At 32.8% G+C, this 8,012-nt stretch overlaps 2 long non-coding RNA genes across 2 annotated transcripts; both read right to left on the bottom strand.

The window, feature by feature from the left end:
* Positions 1 to 398: 398 nt before the first annotated feature.
* LOC118491329 lies at positions 399 to 1,023 on the bottom strand. The gene is made up of 2 exons (XR_004891284.1): positions 992 to 1,023; positions 399 to 546 (listed from the first exon to the last, which is right to left on the bottom strand). It is a non-coding gene; the product is annotated as an uncharacterized LOC118491329 (long non-coding RNA).
* A 4,567-nt stretch (positions 1,024 to 5,590) lies between these two features.
* LOC118491328 lies at positions 5,591 to 6,215 on the bottom strand. Its single transcript, XR_004891283.1, has 2 exons — positions 6,184 to 6,215; positions 5,591 to 5,738 (listed from the first exon to the last, which is right to left on the bottom strand). It is a non-coding gene; the product is annotated as an uncharacterized LOC118491328 (long non-coding RNA).
* Positions 6,216 to 8,012: the final 1,797 nt, after the last annotated feature.

The raw sequence follows: 8,012 nt of genomic DNA, 5'->3' as shown, positions 1-8,012 counted from the left end.
AGCTTGTAATCTCTCACTTTCTTCCGCGTTTCGCTCCGTACGATCCATGATTTATTCGTTTGAAGGTACGAGCATCGTTTAGGGTTACTATACAGTATATTTACCCTTTGTTGACATTTATAACCCTCGAATTTACATACTTTCAAGGTTTGTCAACTTTAGTCCTTTATTTAATATTTAACGCCATGTGTAAACTCATAGACACGTGTTAACACATTATTGGACACAAAATTTCGAGGTGTTACATCCTCACCCCCTTAAAATAAATCTCGACCCGAGATTTACTCAAACAGATAAGGGTATTTTTCTTTCATCGTGGCTTCATGTCACACCCCAACCGATGGCGGAAACATCGGGATGAGACGAACAAATTGCTCAAAACAACATAACACTAAATGTGACAATATGAATTAAATCATTTTATTAAATTCTAAAGGGCAATACAAAGTTTCGAATATTCAAACATAAATTCAAACAAATAGTTTATTGCTAAAATGGGTATCTAGTCCATCCTAACTTGATTCCTTCATCATCTTGACTATCAACCTGCAACATGTATTAAAATAACATCAACAAAAAAATGTTGGCGAGTATACAAGTTTGATACATAACATAGTAGAATAGAATGTGTAAATACTCATATCCAACACGAATAACATGATCCACTTTGCCTTTCCCAATAGACTAGCGGGAAGTTAACACGTTCAACTTGTTCAATACGTTCAACTTGTTCAGTACGTTCAACTTGTTCCATACGTTCAACTTATTCAATACGTTCAACTTGTTCAATACGTTCAACTTGTTCAATACGTTCAACTTGTTCAATACGTTCAACTTGCATAGCATATGAGATTAACAAGCAGCGAAATGTTTCGTGTTTAAATGTGGATAGAGTGTAAATATAACAAGTTTCAAGTGTTGTGTAATTTGAATATAGAATACATGTTGCACCCAAAGTGTTTAAAACGAAAATGGGATCGAGTATACTCACCTTAGAGTGCGTTGCGTGTTTCTTGGTAAAGAGAGGAAATTAGTCCAAGAGATTTGCAAGAGATTTACCCTATTTGATTTGGGTATTCGTTAAATTGGTAAAATGATTAATATGAATAATGGAATTTAGTGGAAATTAATAACAACGTTTAGAATATTATAATGTTAAATAACTTTATTTGTTGTAACAAAGGTATTGACAATAATAGAAATTTATAATAATAATAATAAGAATAGTAGTATTAATTAAGGATACTCATAATTCTAATAGGATTTTATATTAATAATATGGCAATTCTAGTAATAAAGTCTGATTTATATTTCTGAACATTAAAAATATTAATTTTGATTAGTGTAGATACATATTAATAATTATTCTAATAAAATTTGATTATTATATAAATGATAATAATGTTGATATAATATTAGTAAAATAATAATAATAATAATAATAACTGAAATATATTATATACAATGATTGATATATAATTAATAATATAATGATAATAATATCATAGTAATAATTATAATAATTCTGATTAAATATTGAAATATTAATAATTCTGAAAAATGATAACAATAATATGAATTTTTTTGATTAACAATTGATTTAATAAAGATTCTAAAATTATATTGATATTAATCCAAAAACAATAATATTTCTAATTAATAATAATATTAGAAATTTTCGATTAAAATAGTAATAAAATTCTGATTTATATTAATAATAAAAATTCTGATTATATTAATTATTCTGAAATAATATATATTCTAAATATATATTAATAATCCAGAAATAGTAAACCTGATTATATGTAATTTTTATTAATAATATATCTGTTTTGATCAAAAATATATATATTTATTCTGCTTATTTATATATAATAGTATTAATAAAATGGTATACTAACAATAATAATAAACCAAACACATAAATGTTGAAAAAATATTACTGATTTTAAACATATATATATAATTCTAAGAATAAAAACCTTATTAACAATAACATTAATAATAATAATATTAACTGAAATAATAACTATAATTATAATAATAATAACAATATATCTATAATAATAATAATAACTGAAACATGACCGGGAAAAAAGGGGGAAAGACGGTTACCGGCGGAAGTCGGCTTCTCCGGCGGATTTCCGGCGGCCAGCAGCAGTTCCGGCTTAGAGAGGAGAGAAGCAGGGTGGGTTCCGGCTATATGAAGGAGGTGGTTTCCGGTGGTGTTTTCCGGCTAGGAGAGAAGTGGGAGATGAGGTGTGGTTTCGGTAGGAGATGGGGTTCGGTATTTATAGGAGTTCGATAAACATGGTAACGGGGTTGATTGATGGGTTCGTTTGGAAGGTTGCAAGTGATTGGCGAGTCGGAAAAGGAAGGGATCGCCGGAATTGAGTCAAAGAAAAGGAAAGTTTGTTGTTGCTGAACTGTTTCATTTTGGCGGTTTATGTTTAAATTGGGTTTAACCGGAAAAAGCGCATAAGAACAATTGCTTTCCTATTTCGTTTGGATGTGGCATGCCCGGCCGAGTGGTTGAGACGTTTGCTTGTGAAGGTCAAGGTCGCGAGTTCGATCCGGTTCCGGGGGGGTTTTCTCCTTTTTGTTATATTTTTGACTATTAACTGGACTAACTGAGTTCCTTAACTCAGTTAGCAGCCCTTTTGTAAATTTTAACTAGGTTAGGCTTTAACCATGTTATCTTCAAGGTTGGGAAGAATAGACTAACCTAGTTAGTTTATATTAACCAAATAACCAATAAATAAATAAAATAATTTATCTATTGAATATATATATATATATTTTTGATAAATTGATTTATTTAATTAATTAAAATGTTTATTATTTAGAATTAATAAATGTTATAAATATTTGATTTACCCGAATTTTCTGGTAAACTACCGAATTAGCGTATGAATTCCCGGTTTAGGGTAATCTCTTGATATCACTTGTTTCGAGAGCCAAGATTAGAATATCTTTCCACTGTTTTTACGCGTTTGACATAGTTTAACATGTTTCCAAGTGTAATAACATGACATAGTATTAAAACAAGCATATGATCAAAACAATGCATTTTTCATTATGATCCAAGTCTCGAAATACAAAATAGGGTAAAATGAGAGTACAAACGACTGAAATTGGAAAGTACAACCCATAAAGCTATAAATAGAAAGGTCAAAAACGCGGAGCGTTACAGTCTCCCCTACTTTAGGAGATTTCGTCCTCGAAATCTTAGAAGAAATAAAAGAAACAATGCAATGATTGACCGAGGAAATATGATGGTTGGAGAACAACGCTGATCGTGACGATTTTACCATTAGGGGTTGGCATCTTGAGTTTGGTTGGCATTGAGGGCTAGAGCTTTTGGGGCTGGTTGTCGTTCTTGGTTCCATAAGGGACAGTGTGCGCGAAGGTGTGTTGTATCCCCACACTTGTAACAGGCTCTAACATTGTTTGTTGGTTCAGGGTTTTGGCGAGCTTGCTGGCAATGAGCAGTACGATGACCAAAACGGTTGCATATAGTGCATAGGCGACAGTTTGAGTTGGCAGGGTGATGATAGTTGCAAGTCGCACACTTGGGATGGTTTCCAATGTATGGTTTTCTGGTGTTCTCTGGTGTAACAGTGTTTGGGTTAGTAGCAGGTACAATCGCGTTGTAGTTAGAGTCTTGAAACTTGCATTTCTTACCCTCGTCACTACTTGATTGTTGGACGATTTGGTTGGCTATCTTAGCAGGGTGGTTTGCGTTGGCGGCTGCAGCAGCTTGTTTGTCGCGAATGCGATTGTTGTTCAGGCTAGCAGCGAGTTGATAGACAGCCTCGATGTTGTCGAGCTGGGCTGCTTCGATAGTGTCTCTCATGGCAGGGGGTAACCCACGGATATACTTCTTGATCATCCTATCAATGGTGAGGACCAGGTGGGGTACAACAAAGCTCAGCTACTTGAAACGAATGGTATACGCGAGATTATCGTCTCCAACTTGCTTGAGGGACCAAAACTCTTCCTCAAGCCTCTGTTGTTCATGAGGAGGGCAGAATTCCTCCATCATGAGCTGCTTCAATTCTTCCCATGACAACGCATATGCCAGTTCGTTTGAACGAATGTTCCTTTCATTCGTCCACCACTCTAGGGCTCTTGCTTGAAAGACACCAGTAGCACTACGTGTCTTGAGCTCATCAGGACATTCACTATTGATGAAGGTGACCTCGATGCTATCGAACTATTCAAACATAGCGGTCACACCCTCTTGACCAGTGAAGGGTTTTGGGTGACAAGAGGCGAAATGTTTGTAGTTAAAGGCAATGGGCTTAGGTTGGGCAACTTTGGAGTCGATGGAAGAGTTGGGGGTGTTGGAAGCTTGGATTTCGGTCACAACTTTGGGGATAAGGCGAGCGAACTGCTTGGCCATAAAAGCCATCATCTTCTTTTGAGAGCTGACTCTTGACTTTCTGGACGAGTGGGAAAATTGGCGAGATGAAGACATCTACGAATTCGAAATGGAATGAGGATGAGACTTTGATCATAATGATTATTGGAGAAAAAATTGTTTAATGTATGCAACACGTAGCACATTGTTTCACATTGTTTCACATTGTTTTTCACATAGAATAACATGAATAAGATGACGTGAAATTTTCACATAGAATAACATGTATGATAAAAGCATAATAAATTTAATTTGTTCACGAAGGAGTATCATTATTTGTTTTAGATTGCGACAATAGTGTAAATTGTGACTTCCTAGATTGAAATGAAAATAACGCTCAATGTAAAATCACATAGAAATTGAGACAACATCAAAGAGATTTAACATAAAACATGGATTGTCACGGAACGTAACATATGACATTTCCAAAGTGAATCGAAGACCTTCTCGAATTAAGGAAACGTGCTTTGGCCTAATAGGTATTAGTACTCTCATCGATGGTCCCCAGGTAGGCAACGGGTCCTTAATGGATTTATACGAATGCCAAGCCTAGACAGGACGTCCCGACTACCGGTACCTAACCCTTCCAGTTACTACACGTCCTTAATCGATTGGGAAATCGAGACTTTGGCGAGAGCGAAAATCGAGGAGTGGGACTATTTAACAAGATGCGAGTATCACCTCTAACTTGATAACATCGTACCCTAACGTGGTTGGTACTTATCCAAAGATAAGGGTCCACTAGAATATGAGATGGAAATTCCCTTCAAGATTTGGATATCACTCCTAACTTGAGGGTAGATTTCGTGCAAAATACAAAGTATAGCTGAATGAAAGTCATCACCAAATGTGGGAATCACCCCTATTTTAGTGAATCATTTCGATTGTGTTATAAGAGTGTCTTCAAAGTCTCCAAGTGTGTTTTGTGTTAGCCTTAGGAAAGGCATGTATATTAAGAGTCCAAAAGAAAGTAGAGGGAAGCAAAGAAGATAGAAGGGAAGTTGTTTTAAGCAACACATAGTGAAAAAGCTCTTAATCTATAGACTAGGCAAGGCATTCCTAATTCCCTATAGTTATGGCTCTGATACCAATCTGTCACACCCCAACCGATGGCGGAAACATCGGGATGAGACGAACAAATTGCTCAAAACAACATAACACTAAATGTGACAATATGAATTAAATCATTTTATTAAATTCTAAAGGGCAATACAAAGTTTCGAATATTCAAACATAAATTCAAACAAATAGTTTATTGCTAAAATGGGTATCTAGTCCATCCTAACTTGATTCCTTCATCATCTTGACTATCAACCTGCAACATGTATTAAAATAACATCAACAAAAAAATGTTGGCGAGTATACAAGTTTAATACATAGCATAGTAGAATAGAATGTGTAAATACTCATATCCAACACGAATAACATGATCCACTTTGCCTTTCCCAATAGACTAGCGGGAAGTTAACACGTTCAACTTGTTCAATACGTTCAACTTGTTCAGTACGTTCAACTTGTTCCATACGTTCAACTTATTCAATACGTTCAACTTGTTCAATACGTTCAACTTGTTCAATACGTTCAACTTGTTCAATACGTTCAACTTGCATAGCATATGAGATTAACAAGCCGCGAAATGTTTCGTGTTTAAATGTGGATAGAGTGTAAATATAACAAGTTTCAAGTGTTGTGTAATTTGAATATAGAATACATGTTGCACCCAAAGTGTTTAAAACGAAAATGGGATCGAGTATACTCACCTTAGAGTGCGTTGCGTGTTTCTTGGTAAAGAGAGGAAATTAGTCCAAGAGATTTGCAAGAGATTTACCCTATTTGATTTGGGTATTCGTTAAATTGGTAAAATGATTAATATGAATAATGGAATTTAGTGGAAATTAATAACAACGTTTAGAATATTATAATGTTAAATAACTTTATTTGTTGTAACAAAGGTATTGACAATAATAGAAATTTATAATAATAATAATAAGAATAGTAGTATTAATTAAGGATACTCATAATTCTAATAGGATTTTATATTAATAATATGGCAATTCTAGTAATAAAGTCTGATTTATATTTATGCACATTAAAAATATTAATTTTGATTAGTGTAGATACATATTAATAATTATTCTAATAAAATTTGATTATTATATAAATGATAATAATGTTGATATAATATTAATAAAATAATAATAATAATAATAACTGAAATATATTATATACAATGATTGATATATAATTAATAATATAATGATAATAATATCATAGTAATAATTATAATAATTCTGATTAAATATTGAAATATTAATAATTCTGAAAAATGATAACAATAATATGAATTTTTTTGATTAACAATTGATTTAATAAAGATTCTAAAATTATATTGATATTAATCCAAAAACAATAATATTTCTAATTAATAATAATATTAGAAATTTTCGATTAAAATAGTAATAAAAATCTGATTTATATTAATAATAAAAATTCTGATTATATTAATTATTCTGAAATAATATATATTCTAAATATATATTAATAATCCAGAAATAGTAAACCTGATTATATGTAATTTTTATTAATAATATATCTGTTTTGATCAAAAATATATATATTTATTCTGCTTATTTATATATAATAGTATTAATAAAATGGTATACTAACAATAATAATAAACCAAACACGTAAATCTGAAAAAATATTACTGATTTTAAACATATATATAATTCTAAGAATAAAAACCTTATTAACAATAACATTAATAATAATAATATTAACTGAAATAATAACTATAATTATAATAATAATAACAATATATCTATAATAATAATAATAACTGAAACATGACCGGGAAAAAAGGGGGAAAGACGGTTACCGGCGGAAGTCGGCTTCTCCGGCGGATTTCCGGCGGCCAGCAGCAGTCCCGGCTTAGAGAGGAGAGAAGCAGGGTGGGTTCCGGCTATATGAAGGAGGTGGTTTTCGGTGGTGTTTTCCGGCTAGGAGAGAAGTGGGAGATGAGGTGTGGTTTCGGTAGGAGATGGGGTTCGGTATTTATAGGAGTTCGATAAACATGGTAACGGGGTTGATTGATGGGTTCGTTTGGAAGGTTGCAAGTGATTGGCGAGTCGGAAAAGGAAGGGATCGCCGGAATTGAGTCAAAGAAAAGGAAAGTTTGTTGTTGCTGAACTGTTTCATTTTGGCGGTTTATGTTTAAATTGGGTTTAACCGGAAAAAGCGCATAAGAACAATTGCTTTCCTATTTCGTTTGGATGTGGCATGCCCGGCCGAGTGGTTGAGACGTTTGCTTGTGAAGGTCAAGGTCGCGAGTTCGATCCGGTTCCACGGGGGTTTTCTCCTTTTTCTTATATTTTTGACTATTAACTGGACTAACTGAGTTCCTTAACTCAGTTAGCAGCCCTTTTGTAAATTTTAACTAGGTTAGGCTTTAACCATGTTATCTTCAAGGTTGGGAAGAATAGACTAACCTAGTTAGTTTATATTAACCAAATAACCAATAAATAAATAAAATAATTTATCTATTGAATATATATATATATTTTTGATAAATTGATTTATTTAATTAATT

Source organism: Helianthus annuus, chromosome 4, assembly GCF_002127325.2.
Source record: "Helianthus annuus cultivar XRQ/B chromosome 4, HanXRQr2.0-SUNRISE, whole genome shotgun sequence".
Taxonomy (NCBI): Eukaryota; Viridiplantae; Streptophyta; class Magnoliopsida; order Asterales; family Asteraceae; genus Helianthus; species Helianthus annuus.
This window is presented reverse-complemented; position numbering and strand designations above follow the sequence as displayed.